The sequence below is a fragment of the Falco biarmicus genome, chromosome 8 (assembly GCF_023638135.1).
Source record: "Falco biarmicus isolate bFalBia1 chromosome 8, bFalBia1.pri, whole genome shotgun sequence".
Taxonomy (NCBI): domain Eukaryota; kingdom Metazoa; phylum Chordata; class Aves; order Falconiformes; family Falconidae; genus Falco; species Falco biarmicus.
In genome coordinates, this window is record NC_079295.1 from 53,168,002 (window position 1) to 53,192,576 (window position 24,575).

A 24,575-nucleotide genomic window follows, 5' to 3' on the forward strand; every position below is an offset into this window, starting at 1 on the left:
ACATCTCTCAACATCAATAAAAAAATGGTGACAAATGAGCGTTACAAAGCTAACTAGTCCAGCAAATGCCTGAGAACATGTTGATTCCCTTAGTCTCTACTAATAAAATTAAAACCTAAGAGGGTTTCATCCTTTCCAGAACATTTAGACTGCATTCCTTTCCCCATTACCTCCTCTAAGATAGAAGGTGGATGATACACCATTTGGGTGACAGGGAACCCGAAGGGGTTGGTTTTCTGCTGCTGGTAGTCTGGCAATCGCTGCAGCCCCACGGGGAGAGCTCTCCTCTTCCCACATCTCCGGAGAAGTGCCCACAGCGCAGAGTCCTGGTCCCCCCTCCATCGGAGTGCTGCAGGAGCTTGGGGCAGGGGGGGGGGGGGCACGGCCCCTTCACAGGTAGGCAGCCCACCTGAAAAGGAATCACAGCAGCCTCCACAAGCTTCTGGAGGGTCTGGGGAGGAGCCCCCTCAAGTCCCAGAGGTGCTTGTCCCCTACCCATGCCCCAGGGACACCCACAGGCTTGCGGCAGTTGTCAGCCTCCCCCAGCAGCTCTGGATCTTTCACTCCAGTACTTACAAGCGCTATCTACCAGCTCTGACTATTTAAAGCGATCAGAGATTTACATCAGGAGACTTTAAATATAGAAGTAATTTTGTGTAAACTCTTGCCTTTATTGCAGCAAGGAGAAGGGAGGGAAAAGCCTTTCTTTTTTTAGACTTGGCAGGAAACAAGCAGTTAAATAAGTGAATACTATAAAATGAAAATCTTAAAGTGATTACAAATATGAAAGGAGTGAATACCAAATGGAAACAGCCGTTTAATCAAGATAAAGTACAGAAATCCAGCAATTGGCCTCTTTCCATGATCCTGTAGTGCTGTGCAGAGGAGGCAGCTTACTGTAGCATTACCAATCTCAGTCGCTTGGCTGCTGACTGCCAATACCCCAAAGTCTTCCACCCTTTGCAGCTTTTCACATGCAAAATGCCTTCCTTTATGGATCACCCTTGATGTGAAGTGGCTTTAATTATTCAAGAACTGAAAGAAAGATGAAAAAGTAATTGCATTTTAATTGCTGTAATAATGGCAGGAAGCTGCACTGTGACTTAAATACTGAAAGGTGAAGATTAAGACTGTCTGTTAAGATGCTTTTCCTTCAAACACAGCTTCTTTGTATTTTGTTCCAGTCTTCCCTCACCCCATAAACAGTCACACTAGTGTACATCAGGTTTATTCCTAAACTCCTGAGATGGTTTGGTCTGTTAGACAGCGATATCTACAAATTGGAGCTTTTTACCATAAGCAATTTTAAGGTTGAGGGATTTTCTCGTAATGTACCAATACCAGACTTCTCAGCCTGAGATATTTGCTTACCCCAAGTGTCTACAGGCTGGGCAATAACGGCCCTTCAGAGGTGGGTGACGGTGGAGGGGGGCTGCAGCGATGATGCTCTATGGTGGGGAAGTTACCTTGTCTAAGGGGCAGCCCCCACCGCCTGGCAGCGTGGCTCTGGTGGCCCCTGCCACGGGGAAGCTTGAGTTGGTTTTCCTTCCTATGTGTAATCGGCACAGAAAATCCCCAGGATTTTGGAATGGGAGGGGAGGACATTAAAGGGGATTTGTTTTCTCCTCGCTGCACTTTACGTGTCCGTTATGCTAAAGCATAAGTGGGAACAAATCCCATCAGCCAGCTGCAGTGGTGGGAAGTGACCCTGCCAGGCAGCCTTTGGCAAAGGAAGCTTCAAGACTTGACCTAGGGTGACATTAACAAAACTTTGGAAATTAGTGTGAAAGTCACTGTTTGATCCTCATGTATCACCTCTGAATGCCTCAGCTGACAGTTTTTCCTTCTGCACGAGGAAGTTTTCTGCTTTTGTTGCCATCTCTGTCACAACAGGAGCTTTAATTCCTCACACCAGCTTCCTACCACAAACCAGAGCGCTCTCTCCTGTACACAGGGTCTCCTGTGACTACACCACCCGGCAGTATCAAGTCAGACAGAATAAGCTCAGGAAAGGAAAAGATGTGAGTGGAATACAGAGCGAGGCTATTGACTTGGCGTGCCAAGCCACGGGCTGGAGTTGACTCCAGATGTGAGCTGAACAATAACAAAAACCTCACACTTCATCACCTTTTAAAGTACATGGAGGGATGTCTAAACAATTGCTTTCAGTGAATGATTTCAGGCAGTCATTAGCCTCATACAGAGACAATAACACACGTAAATACACAGGCAAGTGTATTGTCAGAAGAAAAAAGTTATCAAAACAATTTATAAGAAACAATATAATGTATGGGGGGAAGGGAACTTCATTCTCTCTCCCCTCCTCCTTCCTGCTATTCCTCTTCTTTCTTTCAGTGACTATGACGCTCAGCACAAGTTCAGTGTGGATGGAGGTTATGCAGCATCGCCATAAGTAGTCCAAAGAGAAGCCTTGAGGTTATAAAGATGTTATTATTGGGGTAATTTATTTTTGCTGGAAGAATCATCAATTCAAATTGAAAATCAAAATGGAAGCAAATTCCTCCACTTATTAACTTTTAGATCATTTAGATCATGCTCATTTAGATCAAAGTGAAAATAAGCCAGGCATGGGCTATGCCTCAGCAGACCTCTGCTCTGTGAACATTAGACTTCTACAGGTTGGACAAAGCCAGCTCCCGCCAGGAACAAAACAAGCAGGGGACTGTCAGTGACAAAATGGTCCCCCGCCAGCTGTCCAGGAGACTTCTGGCCCTGGTGATGCTGTTACCCTGGCGGGCTGAGCTGATCCCTCGGTGCAAAACTGCAATGCAAGGAAAAGCAACACAAAAGGCTGCTCTGGGATGAGATGAAGCTCACTGAGAAAAGATTTTGCTAAGCTAAAAGCAAGAGTAAAGTAAATATTATAGACATTCTTCAGCCCCATGTAATGGGAATACCACCATAGTTAAGGCTGAATTGCAATTTGCATTCAAAAGTAGGAAGAAATTGCTCCAGTTCACATTTCAATGAATGAAATTCATCTGATGAATTAGCATATGTTGCTGTGAGACAATTTCCAGTTTCAGAGGAAGCCAAATTTTGTGCACAAGGCTTTAAAAATAAAATGTTTTCTGGTTTTTGAAGAAATACTCTCAAATGGTCCTTCCTTAAAATGCTGCCTCTCTTCCCCAAACACCACTGGGGAGTCCCACCCAAGGGAACCTCCAGATTTCTGTTGCAATATGGAAATTTTGTGCAACCTCTTAACTCTTTTCTGAGCAGGGGAAAGGCCAATGGAGCTGTCTGTGGGCATGTCAACAGGAATGTGCAGTTGCCCTGAGGGAAGGGGCTGGTGTGGGGCTGGGCCAGGAGAAGACAGCGCAGCAGCAGCGCAGTGTGAGCTGAAGCCCACCATGGACAAAGGGGAAAGCCATCAAATCCAGAGATTCCACACGGCTTCTCCCCAGGAAACCTGATGCCTCTGCAAGGCACTGATGCTTTATGCATAAGCATCCCATAATGCTATTTATCACTGGCTGTACCTCCAAACTCCTCAGTAAGGAGCCAACCAGCACAGCACCTTGGCAGGTTGGGATGCTGTGAGCTGCTCCACACTGCCAGGACCCACAGCTGGTCCCCTCCCTCCTACCCTGCTGCAGCTTCATGCTCTGCTCCTTGAAGGATAATTTTGGGACACTTCATAGGGTTTCAATCTCCCTATTAATTGGACACATCAGATCTGAATATAGCACTCAACAGACCGCAAGGAAACACAGGAGATGGTGCCAATGGCCACATAATCTTGAAATTCCAACCCATGCCTCTGCTCCTACATCAAATTTAGCACCCCCACAAGAAACACCTCTGCCACTGATTTAAAGATGCACAGGCAAGACTTTCTCCCTCTGCATGCAGCTTAGACCCTATGGCTGGCCAGACCCTCTCTGCTGGGCTGCAAGGATAAAGGTAAAACTCACTCATGCGCTATGAGAGCCCCTGGATTATTTTTTATAACACACGTAAATGACAAATCACCTGTAGTAATTGCAACATTCTCAGGGTCACCTCAGAAAAGGGTGCTGGCATGATCTGGCATGGCTGCAAAACAGGACTTAGTCTCACAAAAACAAGCTTTCTCACAAGGTACTTGTGCTTCCTGCTCCTTCAAATACACATAAAATAAATACCTTATTGTTACCATTAAAAATTCAGCACCTATATTGTTTAAGCCATCAAACCTATTATGAACAAAGTGCTAACATATTTTAAAGTAATGAACCAAGTACAGTATCTAACAGCGAGGCCATTGCATTGTTCTTGGCAAGTGCAGTAGAAGGATGAAATTATATTTGTGACAAGGGACATCACTCGATTTGAATATCAGCTCTATTAAACAGAAAATAGCAAATGCATCAGCTCTACAACACCTCTGATAGCATGCTGAGGAAAATATTTGGTAGGGTCAGTAGGTAAAAACTGAGCAGAAAAATTCTCCTTATTGCTGCCTTCACAGGAGGGTCCAGAAGTAATACGCATTTACGGGGAAATTTAACTGAGTCTATGGAAATTTATTCCGTGAGAATTTTCCTTTCTTCCATGGTAGTTGTTTGGGTTTTCTTTTCAGATTATGAAAATGATTATTTAGAGGGGAAAACAGCATCATACAAATGCCACCATGCAAACAGTAACTTTTGGAGGAGTAAAACATTATCATCAGACAAGATGGCAATTTGATTTACAAGTAAGCAGACAAGAAAATGGGACAGCAAGAGAATAAAGACTAGCTCTCACGGGGTGCAGCCACCTGTAGCGTTGACCTGGGCTGGTTGTGCAGCCACAGCACAGCCCCGTGCTGCGCCCACCAGCTGGTGCACAGCCTCTGCCCCTCGCGGAGGACACCGTGGTCCCCAGCAGGTTAACCACAGCAGATAGGAAAACAGCCCCAGCTTCCCCCTGGCGAAAGCTTTCTTGAGGCTGTACAAAGCCCACTCCGCTAAAGGATAGTTCAAAGGGCTTTATGTTACACCAGTACTCCCTAAATTCAGCTCAATCATCTTAAGAGAAGTATATGTCCCTTTCTAGAGCCCTCTTCACCTCAACATGTTCCCACTTCTAAGGCAGAGACCCTTCAAAGCCCCGTATCTCAGTCTTTGCTGGTGACCCTACCCTACAGCTCACAAACCAGCCTGAGGCCGTATTACAGCCAGTCCACAGGCAATTTCAGTAAAGGCATAAGGGAGAACCCATCTACAGAAAGCATCATCCAGCTGTCAGTGGCCTCATTAAGCACAGGGCACCTCAGTCCCCAGACGCACAGGGAGAAGCACGTGGGCCATTAGCAAAGCCAGGGCTGCCCGGGACACAGCACAGGCTGCTGCGGGGCTTACGGCAGGATGAGCCTCACTGTCTTGGCAAGGGAAGAGGCAGAGAGCAGGGAGGTTAATTAGTTCATACGTTTAATTAATTTGCCATTCCTAATAGATGTTACAGATACAGTCCTGAAGTCTTGCTTATCTGACAGGGTAAATTTATTACATGTCAAATGGGCAGCATACGCTTTCCCAACCAGCTGTGCCCACGTGCGCACTGACAGAGTTCCTGTGAGCTGTGTCTAACTGGGAGAAGTTATTTTGGTCTCTAAGGCTCATCCACTCCTTTTCGGAGTGACCATTAATCCAGCCTCAGACAGGCTCCTTTACACCGGACCGCGATGTGCTCTGTGTGCCTGCGCAAGCTGCTTTGCCCACGGGCATGCACACTGCTGGGGTTTCTTGTTATTGCTAGAAACAGTCATGTTTGAGTCTGCACCTTTTCTTCCTTCCTGCTCCCTCTTTTGCAAAGGAGGGAAGGAGTTGTTCATCGCCTGCGGGGAGACCTGACCTCGGGCAGAGCCGCTGGGGGGGCAGGAGCTGATTCAGAGATCCCCCCAGGTCCTGCCAGCATCCCTGCCCACCGCGGGCTGCCAACGCCAGCGCTACGACTGCCACAGTCAGCCCACATCTCCGCTGTTTCTGCTCTGATTGCCGTCCTCCCAAAGCACACACACTTGCTTAGTTTAAAGCATGAGAGGCATCTCACTGAACATAAAGAGATGCACATGGATTTGAAATTAATCTTTCGGACAAATGCCTGAACGAGCAGGCTTCTGCTCCACAGTCAGCACAGCCTGAGGAAGCAGGCTCTGATACCCCCTAAGCTGTCACACCCCCCATCAGAGCTGTACCACAAAAGAGGATAGTTTAGCCCCAGAAATTAGCAGCTCACCTGCAGAAATGTCTGCCACACTTCCCAGTGGCTGAGGTACCATGGTTGCTTACAGGTAAGCCAGTGGTGCCCTGGGTTTGTATCTTAGAACTAGGCAGCTGCCCCCTTCGCATCACTGAGAGAGGTCAGAAAGCCGATGTCAAGCAAGAATGGCATTTCTGTTTCTTCCCTGCTGCATGAGGGGGAAAGGGGGGAGAAAGAAGAGGTGAGAGAATCCGACCTGAGTGTTTCCAACAATTAATAGCAAATCTGAGCAGCACACACAGAGGGCTCTGTGGCATCCATGCAGAGGAGCTTGTTTGAGCCAGAAAGCTGGCCTCCAAGACTGTTGAATCAGTAGGGAATATTGATGTGATTAACAATGATTTGATTTAGAAATCAATGCAAAGGAGATTGTTTGCTTGCTTTGTCCAATTTAGTCCATGAAATACTGGCCTCAATACAGGGAGAAATTCAGCCGAAGCAGGAAGGGGATTTTGAGGAGGGGTGGAATGGGGTGTGTTTGTTATTTTATCAGACATCCGTCTGGATTCTAGCTGGTGAAAACTTGAGCATTCAATCAAATGTTTTATGTGTGTCTATAATAATCTGAACAAAGGAACAGCTGACAGCTCATGATCATTTAAAGATAGAGCAACTCCTATTTAGCAATCTTGTGACTGCATTTTCTGTATCTACGTGCAAGGCTTCCTAATCGTTATGTGGGGTTTGTTGCAGTTTGGCTGCAAATGAAACACTATGAATTTACAGGAAACCCAACACAAACAAAAAAAGTCTTTAAGAGGAATATTAAGAAGCTATTCTCCTGGGCTGCAGAGTGAAGAGGCTGAATATGCACAGCTATTAAAGGTTGCCAGGTATAAGTTGTTGAGCTTATATTCTATCCCTAGGAGGAGTGATAATTCATCACAGATCATTTGTATTAGAAAGGAGACAAGCATTTTTTAAACTTCAGTCACATGAAATTGTCTCTTCTGCTTTAACTCCAGAGAGCTGCTTCTGCCAATAATTCCTGAGAGCACTGCAAGAACTTCTGGGTGAAATTTTTGTGGTGTAGGCTGAGAAGCAAACTAGTAAGTAATTGATAAATGGTCTCTCCTAACATTAATGTGTTTTTTGAAATATGTGAAAAGCTCAGTGATGAAATCCCAGACCCCATCTGAGGGTCTCATTCTGCCACATTAATTTCGCTGAGTAGCCACTTGCTCTATAAAAATCAACACAAGGAAGAGCAGTAAATGACACACCAGAGCTGAAAGCTTGTCATCTTAGTATTACCCTTGGGAAATTTATCCTCCTTAAAATCAGCAGCTTTGTCAGTTATGATGTAATTATTTCATCACTCACTGTGGGAAATTGTGGGTTTGTCCCCCTCCCCCCATCCAACAGGTTACTCAGATTCACATGAAGTGCTTGGTCTCTCCACTTAATTACTTTAAGGCTGCAAGGCTCTCCCTGGCTTGAATCAAGATTAGATGTCCAGCACTCAGTCAATTACGAGCAAGGGCAGTGGATGAAACACAACAGCGAGACAGCCCTGGCTTTTGCACAGGCCCTTCCCCCAGCCGGCGATGGGCACCGGCTGAGGGATGGCAGGACACGGCAGGACATGGGCTGCACCGGCAGCTCTGCCCACAGCAGCACAGCTGGCTGTGGCTCCCCGCCGCCCTCAGCACTTCCAAGGCTGAGCCTCTGTGGGTGCAAATGGAGGTATCAGAGGCTGCGTGAGTTCTGCTGAGAACTGGCTCACTCAGCAGTGCAGAAAGGAGCGGGCTGCCTACATGGCTTACAGGAGTCACCAGTTTTGGATACCCTCTGTTGAGACTGCTCACAGATAGCCCTGGTCAGACCTCACCCCCTTGCCTTTGCCATCCTTAGGACCAGCTTCTCAACCAGCTCTTCCCCTTAAAGACTAAAACTTCAATCTCCTCAGAAAGTCCACACCGTTCTGATCCAGTCCTTGACCTGCTAGGAACAAAGTACCTCTGTTGGACACAGGAAACCACATTTACAATGTTACCACCACTATTTCAGCATGTCCATGTAGGCCTGGACACCTCTGACATAAAAGTCCCACTGACTGAAGATACCTCACAGTATCACAGACCGGTTGGGGTTGGAAGGGACCTCTGGAGGTCAACTAGTCCAACCAACCCCCTGCTCAAGCAGGGTCACCTAGGGCAGGCTGCACAGTCTCATCCAGGTGGGTTTTGGATGTCTCTGGTGAAAGAGACCCCACAGCCTCCCTGGGCAGCCTGTTCCTGTGCTCTGTCACCCTCAAGGTAAAGAAGTTCTTCCTCATACTCAGAAGGAACTTCTTGTGTTTCAGTTTGTGCCCGTTGCCCCTGGTCCTGTCACTGGGCACCACTGAAAAGAGCCTGGCCCCGTCCTCCTGGCACTCGCCCTGAAGATATTTGTAGCCCTTGGTAAGATCCTCTCCCAGTCTGCTCTTCTCCAGGCTACACAGGCACAGCTCTCCCAGCCTTTCCCCACAAGGGAGATGCTCCAGTCCCCTGATCATCCTTGTAGCCTCCGCTGGCCCCTCTCCAGCAGTTCCCTGTCTCTGGAACTGGGGAGCCCAGCACTGGACACAGCACTCCAGACGTGGCCTCACCAGGGCAGAGCAGAGGGGGAGGATCGCCTCCCTGCCCCTGCCGGCCTCGCTGCTCCTAACGACCCCGGGACACCACTGGCCTTGGCCACCCGGGCACACTGCTGGCCCACGGGCAACTGGCTGCCCACCAGACCTCCCAGGCCACCCCCAGCCTGTGCTGGTGCCTGGGGCTGTTCCTCCCTGGGTGCAGGACCCTACACCTGCCCTTATTGAGCTTCATTAGGTTCCTCCCCACCCAGCTCCCCAGCCTGCCCAGGTCTCGCTGAATGGCAGCGCAGCCTCCTGGGGTATCAGCCACAAACGTGCTGGGGGGACACTCCGTCCCTCCATCCAGGTCACTGATGAATAAGTTGGAGGATGGGACCCAGCAGGGACCCCTGGGGAACACCGCGAGCTACAGGCCTCCAGCCAGGCTGCGCGCCACTGGTCACAGCTCTCTGAGCTCTGCCATTCGGCCAGCCCTCAGCCCACCTCACTGTCCCCTCATCTCACCCACATGTCCTGATTTTATGTATGAGGCTGTTACGGGAGACCCTGCCAAAAGCCTTGCTGAGGTCAGGGTAGACAACATCCACCACTCTCCCCTCACCTACCCGGCCACTCATTCCATCACTGAAGGCTGTCAGGTTGGTCAGGCATGATTTCCCCCTAGTGAATCCATGTTGACATTCCTGATGACCTTCTTTTCCTCCACATGCTTCAAGACGACCTCCAGGATAAGCTGTTCCATCACCTTTGCAGGGATGGAGGTGAGGCTGACTGGCCTGTAGTTGCCCTCAGTGCCTTTAAGCAGTGGGACCACTGCAGCTCTGCTCTCTGCCAGGACACGTTTCCCCTTCAAACAGCTCAGGGAAGTTGAAATAGCTACAGACCAAAGGAGATGCCAAAATATCAGCTTATAGAAGATGCTCTGCTGCTTAGAACAGATTAACACATTTTACATACAAAAGCACTGAATGGAAACATTGAGTTACTCTATATTTGGACATTGGACAATACCAACATAATCCAAAGAAAAGTCAGAGAACAATCTTGCAGTGGAAAATGCTATCAGCAGTGATGCTGAGCCCCGACTGCAGCAGTTAGCAAGTTAAAATGATTACAGCAGTTTGGGCTGTGATCGCCTTAGACCTTAGAGGTTTTTTACTAACCTTTTTTCTGCAACTAAATTCTTCACACAGTACACAATTTGAGTAGTGATTCAATTCACTGCAGTCTCCTCCATTGAGTCATTAGTGAAGCAACTCTTAAACAAAGGTTAAGCATTTTAAACAAATGGCTCTACCTTTTGAGATGGGATGCAAAGCCCAGCTGGTCACAACTAGACATTCAGACAAAAGGGACTTCAGTTCTCACAGGTGAGATCCATCCACAACCATTGATGCATTTTTATCTCAGCAATTCAATGCTACCCTTCAGCCTCTTTGTGCAACTGTTCAGTGAGGCTTTTTATCTCTCTGTCACATATTTGTAATATTTATTCACATTAAAAAAGACCTAGTTGATTTGGACAGCAGCCATAGCTTTTCACAGCCAAAAAATACCCCTACCATTAAAATTACTAACTAATCAGAGCAGTTCTGCAGCACTGGCAGCAGAGGAGACTGTTCTCTCTCCTGTGTGTGGAGAAGGAGCTTATTTGGTGCTTCTGTGCATTGTGGAAAGGCGGCTCTACCCACGGGAGGGCAGTGCCGGGTGAATTGTTTCTATTTCTGTAATATACTCTCCTAGCAAAGCACCTGAAGAGCTGCCTTTTTCCTTTTTTATTTCATCAGTGTGGCTGGAGAGTGACAGACACACAGTGCCAGCCCTGACAGCACTCCACACCTCCACGGTGACGGGCTTCCAGCCTCCACGTCCAGTCTGAGCCAGCTAAAAGCTTTCTTTTGCTGCAATAGTGCCCCCAAAGATCTGCTGCCATAAGGATGCTCCACTCTGGGTCTGGGTTCAGACTACAGCCCTGGAGGCAATCGGCTCTGCAGCTCGGTATTAAGTTCAGCAGCTATCTAGGCTTCTACAATGGCCCAGTTGTGCTTAACTCCAATACCATTCAAACCTAATACCACCACTGCATGTAATGCAATAGCTGAGCCATATACAAACTTCGTGCGTGTGTGAGATAAACACTACACAGGCTCTTGGCTTGCCTATTAAGGAGTTTGCCCTGTTGTTCTTACCGACATCAGCACTGCTGACAAAAAGCAAGCAATGCATTTTAATAAAGCTGGAGAGCTGTGTTTGGCTTCCCAAGTAGCTCTGCAGGCAGCTTGATGAAAGGGCCCTACACGCTGCTGCAAACTGGGCTTTTCCAGGGAAGGGGGAAGGAGATGAAGCAAATGTTTCTGAGGTTCAGATGAGCAATCTTCTGTGCAAACAGACAATCCCTGAAGCAAAGGCAACCACAGAGCTGTTTTGATTAAACAAGACTGGGATCACTGAATCTCTTCCCCTGTAGAGGCCAGGAAAGGAATGGGACAAATTCCCACTGCCAGTCAGTGGAAGTAATGGTTTTGAGAACACACCCTTACTGACTTTACCCCTTGTTCCAATACCACCTGTAAATTCTTTGCTAAAATTAATATTCTTAAAGCAAAATCATAGAATCCTAGAATGGGTTGGGTTGGAAGGGACCTTAAAGACCATCCAGTTCCACCCCCCTGCCACGGGCAGGGACACCTTCCACCAGGGCAGGTTGCTCCCAGCCTCGTCCAGCCTGGCCTGGAGCATCCCAGGGATGGGGCACCCACAGCTGCTCTGGGCAGCCTGTGCCAGTGTCTCACGGCCCTCACAGCAAAGAATTTCTTCCTAGTACCTAACCTAAATCTCCCCTCTTTCAGTTTAAAGCCATTCGCCTTGTCCTGTCCCTACAGGCCCTTGTACAAAGCCCCTCTCCAGCTTCCTTGTAGCCCCCTTCAGGCACTGGCAGGCCGCTGTAAGGTCTCCCTGGATCCTTCTCTTCTCCAGGCTGAACAACCCCAACTCTCTCAGCCTGTCTGCACAGCAGAGGTGCTCCGGTCCTCTGAGCATCCTCCTGGCCTCCTCTGGACTTGCTCCAACAGGTCCATGTCCTTGTGCTGGGGGTCCCAGAGCTGGATGCAGCACTGCAGGTGGAGTCTCACCAAAGCTGAGCAGAGGGGCAGAATCATCTCCCTCACCCTGCTGGCCATGCTGCTTTCGATGTGGCCCAACATTCAGTTGGCTTTCTGGGATACAAATGCACACTGTTGGGCCATGTTGAGCTTCTTGTCAACCAACACCCCCAAGTCCTTCTCCTCAGGGCTGCTCTGAAACCATTCTCCACCCAGCCTGTATTCATGCTTGGGATCACCCCGACACAGGTGCAGAACTTTGCACTTGGCCTTATCGAACTGTATGAGGTTCACACAGACCCACCTCTCAAGCCTGTCAGGGTCCCCCTAGATGACACCCCTCCCTTCCAGCACCAACTGCACCACGCAGCTTGGCAAACTTGCTGAGCGTGCGCCCGATCCCAGTGCCTGCATCGTCAGCAAAGCTGTTGAAGAGTGCTGGCCCCAATCCCAGCCCCCGAGGAACGGTACACCGTCTCTTTCACAGCTCCTACCTATAGAATTAACTAGCAAGGGTCCGTTGTTTTCCCTCCGAAATGCTCCACAGACGCTCGGCGCTCTGTTTCACTAGGTGCCCACACACCCGTTTGCGCCCCTTTCCCTCCCCCTCCCCTTCGGGAGCTGCGCACCTTACTGGCTTTGAAAAAGCGGAGCGCATTAACACCCCCTCCTCCAGGCTACGCAGGGCTCGCTTCCAGCGCCCAGGTTTGCTGGGCCGGCACCGTGCGGTGCTGCGCGGCGCTGACGGTGGTGCTGCTCTGCTGTGCGCGCTGCTGCTGTGCGCTGCGCGGGGTGCTGCTGCGCGGGGTGCTGCTGCGCGTGCCGCTGCCGCCGCCCCGCGCCCGGCCGGGAGCTCGGTGCCGGGTGCCGCGCGGTGCCGCCGTTCGCCGTTACGTTTGTGCCCTCTAATGGGCAAAAGGAGCATCGCAGGCCCCGGCTCCCCGCTGCCCCGCCGTCCGCTCCCCCGCTGCACCCCCTGCCCTGCTCTCCACTCCCCCGCTGCACCTGCTGCATCCCCTGCTCCGCTCCCCCGCCGCCCACTGCACCCCCTGCCCCACTGCCCGCTCCCTCGCTGCAGCCCCTGCCCCACTGCACTGTGTCCCGCTCCCCCACCGCCCCGCTGCCCGCAGGCATCTTCTCATCATAAAAAGTGACTGAGAAAATTCCCATTAAAATGAAAACTATACCAAGGTGGATCACCAGCTGCAAGTTAACTTACAGAGGGCATAAAACTTGCTGAAGGAAATTATCCCAGCATCATTCCCTGTCTTTGGCCTTCTAATTGTGTTCACTTGCTCCAGCCGCTGAAAGAAACCAATCTGACTTTAAACCAACAAACAAGAAAAATTTAAGAAGGTGTACTATAGTTTGTAACACAGCTTCTTGACTGCCTCTGTGCAAACTGAAGATAGTATTTTTTTCTTAAGTCAGATAGATTTGGCTCATGATACAACTGCCTCAGTACAATGTCCCAAAGTAGACGGTGTTAAGGCTATTTTAATCCACAGTTTGGCATTGATCCTGCCATACCTGCAGCATACGGATGGCAATGCAGTGAAGCCCTGTGTGCCTGTGCGCTGCATGTAGCACTTCCCAGAAAAAGGCAGAATCCCTCAGGGCTGACCAAATTATTCTCTGCTTAAGATCCAGTGGGAGAGGGGATGGACATGACCGGATGACGTCTCTGCAGCCCTCTACTTCCAGCCTCTTTCATGCTGTGCTGGTTTATAAATGACCTGGCTGGTACTCAGCAAAGGACAGGCACACCTCAGCTCTCCTCATTCCTGCATGTTCACCTCCACACCAAAGGCATGCAGGGCTGTGTGAATCCTTTGATATGTGGTTGTACTGCGACAGGGAAATTTTACAACATAAAACTGCTGAAGCCTAGATCCAGCCCTGAACCCAAGCCCTGCCTCTCCTTGATATCTATTAATGACTTCCAGCACGTTGCATGGTCTAGATGAGAGGATTCCTTAAGATCCCACCCAACCTTATTTTCTTTGATCCTCCTAACTTCTTAACGAACCAGAAACTTCCCACTCCAATACAGATACAATTCCAGCCCCTTTGGCAGCTTTTCTAAACTCCATTAGAGCCTCACAACCCTGAACAAAGTCTGGTTGGTTTAGTGCAGTCAATGGACTGGAAAGTTTCATCATTTAATTTAATATCTTTTGCAGTAGTGCAATTCCCCTTCTAGAGCCCTGCCTATCTAGTGGGCATACATTCTTCTGTGTCCTGGTCCTGTCTCCTCTGACGAGAGCACTAGATGTGGCATATGGATTAGACACTGGATGTCCATTGTGCCGGGAGTAGGTTGGAGACAATGTCAGCCATCTGACCTGCAGAATGGGAGGGCTTACAGGGTGCTGAACGTTTCACATCCCTTGCATGTTTTCTTTTAGATGTACTGGTAAGAAAAGTGAAAGTGATCAAGCCAACTCTTTTTTCCTACAGATTAGAATAAAGGAACACAAAAATCTTCTTTGAATACCTTGATGACAACTCTTCAGCTGGCTCATTATAACCTATTATGAGTCATTTCCAAAAATGAACATTTCACCATATGGGTCGGGAATAATCCTGTGGGTATGGACAAAAAGTGCCAACGCTTAGTTATACAAACTTGTGCTAGCTAAGAAATACACCTGTCCACACCTCAAGCATCTTCCAGTGCAAACCAGTAGCTTCAGACCTGCCCAGGCAAAAGCAGCCCCAAGAGAGATGGGGCGGTCATGCACCTACAGCGACTGGAGGACAAAAATCCCATCACTAGGAGCAGACTTCCCCACTGCAGCACTAGGAGTTTCCAGCAAAAAGCCCTTGCTGTTACAGCTGTAATTACATAAATCCCTTCGATACATCTGTGTCAAAACCATTGATCAACAAACAGTATTAATTAGACCTAATCCACACTTCAGAGGCACCAGAAGATATCATCACGGCTCAAGGGGGTTTAGGGCAGTAGAGTGTCTGTCTCAGCAAGGCTTCCTTAATTTTATCCTCACAATTTTGAAGGTGTGCATGCACAGAGAGAAAGAAGAGGGAAGAAAACAAAAGAAAAAGAGCAGCTTTGCAAATTTAACCCTTCCAAGGTGCAGCTACCCCACCTCAGTTGTCTGTGACTATTATGACTGTACCTAGACAAACAAAGTACACCCTGAAAGTTTGTGCCTTTGAGAAGAAACATTGAAATATCATGGAGATATTAAATAATCTAACTGCAAGCACATCTACTTATTTCTTTCAGAGCAGACAGACACCTGGCAACCACATGGGCAAAGGGCTAAATAAACCACCTGGGTTATTTACTGTGGGAAAGCAAAGTCTGAGATCCCTGGCAATGCTCCAGCCCCACCAGCCTGATCCCAACACAACTGGTCGCCCCGTCCCTCCACTGTGCCACTACAAAACCAGCCATCTGCTAGAGACAGCAGGAGGCCAGGTGCAGACAGGAGGAACAGGCATTTGGGAAGTGCCCCAGGTCTTAGGCTCCGTAGAGTTAAAGCAGACAGAGGAATCTTAAAAAAAAAAAAAATAAAATAAAAAAAAAAACACACAAAAAAAACCACCCACCAAACTCAGAAAAAGAGCTAAGCAACAGCTCTCACAACAAAAATACCGTTCCAAAATTAATGAGATTTTGATAACCCACCTTTAAAAATGGAATACTTCCATTTTAAAATGTACAAAGACTAAAAACTTCATAAATATCCTATTAAGAAACTTCTGCTGCTGTTTTAGCGTTTCAATTGAAATACAGTGCATGAAGGTTGCCATAGCTACAAGCAAATTTTTAAATAACTGTTTTTCATCAGAGCAGCTGCAGTATCACGCAGAAACGAGGGTGAAGTGGGGAAGCTGGAAGCAGGCCGACCAACTTCAAGCTCCTAATCAAGTGACTCCAAGATTTTCGCAAACACCACTTACAGACTTTTAATACACTTTCTGCTTTTTAAAGAAAATATTGCCTTTTATTATTTGGCAGCACCCCAGCAAATGCTGTCAGCAGTGTGTGAGATCTCAGTCAAGAGAAGAGCTTTGTTTTCATGCTGGAAAAGATAAAAATTTCCACTGCTAAGCCCCTACCATGGTGCAAGTGCCCAGGCACTGAAGGATGTGCTGCAGCCTTGGGTCCACTCTGAAGGGCTTTCTGTGTGAACAGGTTGCTTGGCAGCAATACGCCTAAAAATGCCACAAAAGCCACGGATTTCTGTATCCAGGAAAAACTCTTCCTTGCCTGAATTTGCACAGGAAAACACAGAAAAGAGGAAATGTGAAAAACAAGTGAAGTTGTAAAATTTTAGCAGCAGGCTTTTGAAGTGGGGCTGTGATTTAGGTGGTGCTGCCTCCGCAGGGGTTCGGTGATCCGTGGGCACGGGGAGGCATTGTCCTTTACTGAAAGATCTCTCCCTGGCAGGAATAGGCAGAGTAACTTTCTGTGCAACAGTGCAAGCAGAAAATGAACATTTCTGCACTACGGGCATCTGTTCAGAGGAGGGTTAGGCTACAGGCAACACTGATAGCCTCCTTTATACTCAAGCTTTCCAACCAGTGATATTAACTATGGCAACATTCCTAGAAAACTTCAAATAGATTAATTTTGTGTCCTCAGCCAAGTATGTCCCTGTGTCTCAGTCTATAAAATGAGAATAAATAAAGAATAAAATTTCTCACAGGAACACCGAGGTTTAAGTCCAGCACAACAGTAATTGAATTGCTAACTATAGAAAGTAGCAATGCTTGGCTGGGTACATGTGGGGTTTTTTTCAAAACAACAAATCCATGATCATTATTTAGTACACTATTGTAAATCTGAAATAATCATCCCAGTGATTATTTTTTTTAAACAAACTGGTTCCTTTTTAATGACCTGCTTCTAAGAGGTGCCTCCACAGCACAGTGGGAGTGCTGCCTCGCACTTGGGTGGCAATGCATGAAGGCTCACGGTGCTCTGCCATCACCTGCTCAGCAGTGGAGTTCACAGGCAAGCAACAGGCATTAACCCATACAGACAAATCTTCTGGCAACATATTTCTATTTCAAATCTGATGTTAAAATTTCCTTTGCATCTTAAATGAAACAGTTTCCTGTACATTTGTTTGTTCCAAAAGCAATAGTTTTTTCAACAGCTAGTAGACAACGAAGTTTTCGCAGGCTAAAAGAGAAAGGAAAACAAAGAGAAGAGGAGTCAGAAGACTTTTTAAAAAATCTAGAAAAATGAAAGTAAAAAAAAACCCTATCTTGGCAGATTCTTCTAGCAAATGCCATTCTTTGACTAATTCCAAATATTCAAGGAAGTGTTCGAGGCCAGGCTGGATGGGGCTTTGAGCAAACTCCCCTGGTGGAAGGTGTCCCTGCTCATGGCGGGAGGTTGGAACTAGGTTATCTTTAAGGTCCCTTCCAACCCAAACCATTCTGCAATCCAGTGATTCTATGAACCATAAATGCTGAAGCAATGCAAGTCCTATCTTTAGTACAGAGGGAAAGAAAAAGGAAAAAAAAGAGGGGAAAAAAAAAAAAGAAGAAAGAAAAAGAGGAAAAGTCCCTCATTTTATAAACTAGATCCTCAGTGGCAGCCAGAAACATCTGAGTGCCCCAGTGAGATAATGGCATACCCTGCTTCAGCTGGCTTTGCCCAACACTCCTCTCCAGGTCAAGAGTGAGTGGTCAGAAAATGCAAAATAAGGATGACTACCAGAAAGACAACCTAGAAAACACCTTTTGTAACAACTTTAACCTAATGTTAATTTTAAAAGTGTCTCTTTGCCAGTGCAAAAATAGGCTAGTACAGCAGAGTAAGGGAAGGATGCCAGTGAGCAGAGATTTCTGCACTTGAGTGCATGTATCCTGTCAAAGGGACAGGCCTTCTAGGACACCTTTAGGTATTAACTTTTCTGACATAGAGGTTTTTTTAAAGTAAAGAAACAGAAGATAAAAAAAGCACAACCTGCTGTATGGCTGGGATGCCAGAAAAACAGATTGTGAGTCACTGAAAACTAGAGACCTTACTCAGCATATTGCAACTCCATAGCTTTTAAGCCCTGCTGTTTCTTTTCCAAGGCAGATGAGAGGCTTGTCAAAGCTGTGGTTTCCATATATACACATGCACACTCACGCTCACGTTAAACTGCTATTTCTCTCAACTGTGCAGACATCAGGATTACTGAACCTGACATAAACCCATCATTTTCCTGGAAGCAAAAAGGCATGCTAGCCAAAAAGATGAGCCACAGTCAGCAACAGCTCTGTTGTCTTGGGGTACCAAAGGGCAGCAAGAACAGAGCAATCTCTAGAGGAGTGTTCAATGCACAGCCACTCATTTGAAAAGCCCTAAGATCATTTGCTGAGAATAAATGCCTGTCTGCAGCGTGCATTAAGGCCTCTCATCAGCATTCACTGGACAAGGCACACACAGTATGAAGAAATGCAGAGGCTTAAGGAGAAGATGATAGGTCAGAGGCAGCAAAAGGGAGCAGTGCTTAATGCCATAGGGTACTTTTCTCACCTTACCTGCAATGCAAAATATGCAAACACCTACAGACCTGTTTCTGCTGCAGCAGCTCCCCTCTCTCTGTCTGCCTCTGTCCACTCCCCTCTTTGTCTTCCTTCACCATTTGTTTCCATTCTGCTTTTGAAGTAGTGCACAAGCCCCTCCAGCACTCATGAGGTTTGGTTTTTTCCCCACCAGATTCAAGCACTATCTTGACACAAAGAGAAAAGACTCCTGGGGGATGAGCTACAAATAAAAAAAAATAATTTAAATAAAAAGGAAAGAAAAAGAAATAAGCAACAATCCCACAATATAGAGGGGAGAAAAGCCAAAAAAGAAAAAAACCACAAGGAAGAGGCCCCGAGAGAGGCATCAAGGACCAAGGAGCGGGGACAGAATATCAGCCAAGGGAGGGGGAGGCAGCAAACTGCACAAACAGCAGCAGTGGGTGATACTGGGGCATGCTCGTACCAGAAGGAGTGTGTAGGTGTTTGTCCTCATTTGTTTGTTGTGAATAGTAAGCAGAAAGCCACAAGTGAAGAGCAACAAGCATGCAACAGAATTCTGGGCTGCTTCTCCATTTTAGGTGTTTGGACTCTCAGCCTATTCATCTACAAAATGTAGGTAGACTTACTGGTCTGCCAGAGCTATGTCAGGGGGATTCAGCCCATTGATTTACTCAGAACAAAATAAACAGAGTAAGATCTGTGAATAAGCACCAGAAGGTGGCACAGATCAGCTTGAGAAAGATATAGAGAGGGTATGACTTTTCAGCAAATGCTTTACTTGCCCAAAAATCAAGTTTCAAATCTACAGCAGCACTAACAAATACAGCTGAATTCATCTGAATGATTCTGCCAAGAAAAAGTACAACAAAAAATCATTCCAAAACGAAACATTTAGAGGACCAGTTTAAACAGATCGGTTTTGTAAGTCAAGGAACAGGAGAAGATGAGGAAATCCTTCAGAAGAGATGCAGTCATCAGAGTTGTGATGCTTTCACTTCTGGTGCTTGTGCACAAAGCTGGTGAATTCAGTAAGGAGTTGTATCAATCAATACACATGACGCATCTGTCAGAGCATCAGGACATGAGTCACCAAGTTCGTTTACCTTCAGCGCTGTGACACTGCACTACTTCTGTGTGCTGAGAGGCACGTATCCCTGTGCAGGCTGGCTGGGGTGAGCTGCAGGCTGAGGCATCCTGAGGACTGCCCTGGTTACAGTGAAGTAGAATAAACCCATAGACTGCAGGGAAGCATAATTAGACAGACAGAAGGTACATTGGTTTGAAGCCTCATGCTAAAAATACTTGCTGTTCTGCTGGAAAGACACAGCACTGTCAATAGGACAGCCTGGGACTTGAAAACTTTTCTAGTTTAAAGATCCCAAGAATATCCAATATCCAAAAAGAAGATGCCTTGTCATCCAGGGCAAGCAAGGTTCAAAAGTAACTACAGCAGCCTGTAGCAAAGGAACGGTCAGTCACTGCGGGGCTGAAAGGCAGGCTTGCTTCTGCTTTCAGAATAGCTCTGTGCCTAATGGTTTTAACCTGTTCCCTCTCACCCAGCAGCAATTGTAGAGCACACAAACCACCTAGGCAGCTCTGAGAGAAAAAAGGCTTGAGAATAACAAGACTCTGGGATCAACTCTTTCCTTCACCGTTTTTCACATGAACAGCTATAGTCAGAACATAAACATGCTCAGGATGCAAATACCAACTACTTCTTTACACATGGGCTATGCAACCGTTTTCCTGCATGCAAGCCCAGCATTCACGGAGAGCTGGAGCTCAAGAGCTAGACAGAAGTTTCATGACTTTCACCTAGACACAGGCAGCCCGTGGCACTTGGGGAGGTTCGGCGGTGTGCAGATGTAGCTACCAGCTATTCGGTAGCGATATCCCAATTGCAGTTCACCAGAGGTGTCATAATCTGCTGTGTGAATTTGTAGGGCATGAGGAACCACTCTGGGGGTACACGTGCATGGTTCTGGCTCACCACGGGAACCCCCTCACCCTTCCTGCGAGTACGATCGCAGGCACAACCCATTATCAGGGTAACAACAGCCCTGTATCTGCTCCCTCATGTACCCCTCCATGTTTTAACTACTTAAGCTTAATTTAAGGTAACATCAAAAGGGCTATTATTAGTTCACAGTTTACTGTAGACTTTTGAGGAGGGGAAAAAAAAAAAAAAAAAGAAGAATTACTTACACCACATTTTGAGGGCTGCCCTCTGAGATGGGACTGCAAAGGCCTCTGTTCCAAAGACCATCTTGATTTCATCAGTGGCTTTGTGTGGTTACCACCATACACACATCATCTTCTCTGCTGCATTGCTGCCTGGAGGCTGGGCTTCGTAGTGGCAGAAGTGGATGAAGTTTCGCACCTTCAGCTGTTTAATATCCACCAAGCTGCCTGCATTATACATCCTGTAAAACTGCTCTGTTGCTCTCTCTTCTTTTGCAGATTTTGCTAACTCTGACCTCAAATTCCATTTCCTCTTTCTGACAGGGATGACAGAGGAAATGAAAAAATTAAACTTTAATATCATCCTTTGCTTTGTGCATTTCTCCCTTCTGTTTAATGGATATTCCCCCAGCAAGAGCTGGTAGAACCGGTGAGCTCTTCCAAGAACTACAATTTCTAGACTGGTGAGCATGATACATTTCAGACAGCCACAAAGAAACTCTTCAGTAACTCTAGAATAAAAATTTATATGAAAAGCACATCAGTATGAAGGTACATCTGTATCCACAGGCAACAGTGACTATATCTGATTATTTTTAGTGTAAATACATTTTCAGAATAAAAGGCACATAACAGTTTTAAGCTACTTAGCTGAACATGCTGCTCCTGCACCTGTGGGATTTTAATATTTCTGTGCTTTTAAGAGCACTGCAGCACAGGGATAAGATCAGTGTATGGTCTACTTTACTGAGCTGGAAAAATGTAATTTAGGAAGGTGCTATTGCAGGAAAGAAGTGGAAAGCTCATTGTTAATAGTAACTATTTACATGTATAAAGAACACAAATATTTTCCTGATGCCCGAATGAAAAAATTTAACATAGATTCTCCAAGAAAAAAAAAAAAAAAAAAAATCAGCCTGTGACTTGAATGAATCCCCCTATAAAGAGATGCTTGTGCTGCTGAGCCTTCAAACAGCACACACGCTGCCATCACTGATTACACTAGATGCTCCCTAATCCAAACACTTTGGGAGCACATTACCATCTTCAGGAAAACAAATCTGTGTTTATGTAAGGGTGCTGGTGGCTGGTGCAAATGTATATTCTTTATAGTCACAACTGAAATTTATTTTTTCTGAAAACAGGTATTTGGCCTAAGTAAAAGAAACAATAACTGTACAGCAGCAGTACCGGACAGAGGAGGTTACAGCAGATTATCCGCTGGCAAACTTGGCATTCAGACCAGGGAGGTCCAGAGTTTCAGTGGTCTAGTGCAGGTCATCATAGCTGCTGTTAGGTGCACTGCACCACTCTGCAATATTTGGGGACCATCATTCACTCAGCAATATCTCATGGCTTTATATGTAACCTTGATAAAACCAAGAGGAAAGAACAGAGTGAATTAAACAGTGAGAGCAACACAGAGCCTATCAGCTAAGAAAAGATTCTATCACTATATAGCTATTTAACATGAGAGAGCCTGGCCTTTGCAATGAAGCCTTCCTGTTAAAATGATTCACATCAGTTATTCTTTCTCTCCTGCTTGCTGCTATCACCATCCCGAAGAATCAGCGAATGATCAAGTGCTTCTTTGATCTCCTGTGTATGTGAAGACAGAAATATCCAAGCTGAAGAACTGAGCCCCATGGGTCTGACAGCGGATTCAATTACAACCCATGGAATTCAGTTCTCAAAGCTGAGAATAAACGGCATTCATTTTAAGGCTGTCCTGTCGCACAGTAGTAGCTCATACTCCTGCTTGCTCTCTCCAGTGCCTGGCCTTCTTCCAGGTGCTGTAAAACAGAAGCGTGAAACCTTCACTGCAGCCAAAGCAACTCTACCCAGACTGTAGGTCAGATGCAGAATAATGGTTCCAGGACATATATATTGAAAAATAGGCTACTTTATATTTCCTTCTGGCACCAGAAGTGGCCACACACAAAGACAGAATGTGTCCTAACACATGGCAGAATTCTTCGTAATAAAAACCAAAATTTATGCCCTAGCAGTAGAACAGTAAAACATTTTGCACTTTTCTGGAAGCCTCTGAGAATTTCAAAGAGGTAAGTTATAAATTTCATTCCCCTTTTTTTTTTTAATACAACGACACAGATACAGAGCTAAAATCTTCCAGACTCACGCAGCAATCTTTGTTAATAAACTAATCCATGCAGAAGCTCAAGAGAAGGAAATGTAGTGCTGGTACAGCCCCGGAGTCTGGGTGGCAAAAAAGCAAGCAGAAGCCTTCAGTATTCTAGTTGCACGGTTGTGCCCTGACACAACTTTGTCAGATGTGACAGCTTCATCCAGGGTGACAATCTCACCCAAAGGCAGGAGTTCTGGACTACAGATAAATACTGTTCAAACGGCACTGGAGATCAAAGCTGACATCCCAGACAGAAAACACCTCGTCACTTCTGACAAACCTAAGTCACAAGATTCATTAAACTTCATACCCCAAACTCGAATTTTTGAGGAAAAACAGATTAGATAAGAAGTTGGATGATGCATTCATCTGTACATTAGATGTTATGTCTGCATAGTACCATGTATAAACAGTGTTGGTTTAGTTAGAATAATTTCAGATTTATTTGGAATATTTTAAACATTTCTTTATGTTCCAGTGAGATGAGACATCACAAAAAAAACCATTTGGGTTTCAGTAAAAATAAATATTTGGTCTGCAATAAAATATTTGGAGGTCAAGGGGATTTCAGATTAAAACTTTTAGCCTTAAGAACTTTAAATTTACTTAACAGGATGATTTAAAGAGAATTAATTATTTTGGTTTAGTATTGCTTTTCTTAAATTATAAATAAGTATAAATTTTTTGAAATAAAAATGTTGAATGACAATTAAAAAGCATCAAGGAGTTTCTGGCTTTTCCCTGAGCAAGTAATTTGCTTTAAAGCTGAAAAATATTTCCTATTTTTTTACTAGAAAATGTCCAACTTATTCCAACCAAAAATTTGCCCAGCCCTGGCAGGAATTCAAAGTTCCCCCACTAAAGCTCACTGGTGGAGCTGAATACAGGGGTACCGGTGACTGTGCGGCCAGCACTGCATGGATATGAAAACCTTATTGTCTGTACAGCCTGTCCTAGAGCAATTACTATCTGGTTTTCTAGATAATTTAATTTACCTAGGAATCCACTCTTAAATTTATCTCTAAACTCATCATCTCAGATAAACAACAAATATCTAAGAAAATTGCCATGAATGATTTTTTATTTCAGCTACATCAGCGAGACATGCAGCCCAACCAGCAGAGGCTCAGCGCAGAGCGTGTTGTTTGGCAGCATATCCAACGGCGTGCCGGCGCCTTTATGGCTGTAATTGTTTTCTTAGGCTGTTGAACCAGTCAACCAAACCACTGAAATTAAAATGATGCTTCTTTAACTATTTCTCTTGCTGGGGGGGAAACCTGTGAACAAACATTTTTGCAAAGTAACTTGTCTTGTGCTACCTACAGCCCAGTTCAGTGCCACCAACCTGTCAGCGGATTCTGTGAGACTTCTATTACAAGAAAGAAAAAACAAATTAACAAAAGTAACATCTTGTTAAGGCCCTCAAATAAGATCCAATTTTATATGCAGCTGTGAAATAGGATGCCATAGCAATAAATTTTGTTTGTCTAATTTTTCTGATTGGTCACTGGAGTACTGCTTGCTAAGACGTTGTTGATGTTAAGGAAGACATTCACCAGCGGCGCAGCCCTTCTGTGATAATCACTCTTCCAATCTCAAGCAGGAAAAAAAACACCAAACTATCACCAATGAAAACATATGGTAAAACAGAGAAAAAGAATAAAGGACAGAAGTGCACAGCCCTTGGGACAGTCCCCCCTACCTGTAGTACCCGGGAGGAGCTGGCACTGCTGGGGCACCCGTGTGGCCAGCACACAGCTGGGGTCACCTAACTTTGGCACTTGTTTGTATTGCGCAATCAGGCAGGCTAATGGCA

The 24,575-nt window shown here is 46.1% G+C and overlaps 1 long non-coding RNA gene across 2 annotated transcripts in view; it reads right to left on the reverse strand.

Moving 5' to 3' along the window:
* Positions 1-180: 180 nt before the first annotated feature.
* Positions 181-24,575, reverse strand: part of LOC130154181 (uncharacterized) — a 31,708-nt gene continuing 7,313 nt past the window's right edge. Inside the window, exons 5-9 of one of the 2 annotated variants that reach the window (XR_008823627.1) lie at positions 16,021-22,406; positions 9,433-9,703; positions 8,016-8,190; positions 6,226-6,397; positions 181-1,035 (exon numbers count right to left, since the gene is read on the reverse strand). This is a non-coding gene — a long non-coding RNA (uncharacterized LOC130154181). Of the gene's footprint in view, positions 1,036-6,225; positions 6,398-8,015; positions 8,191-9,432; positions 9,704-15,853; positions 22,407-24,575 lie in introns of those variants that run through there. The other variant, XR_008823626.1, reaches the window with a different exon arrangement.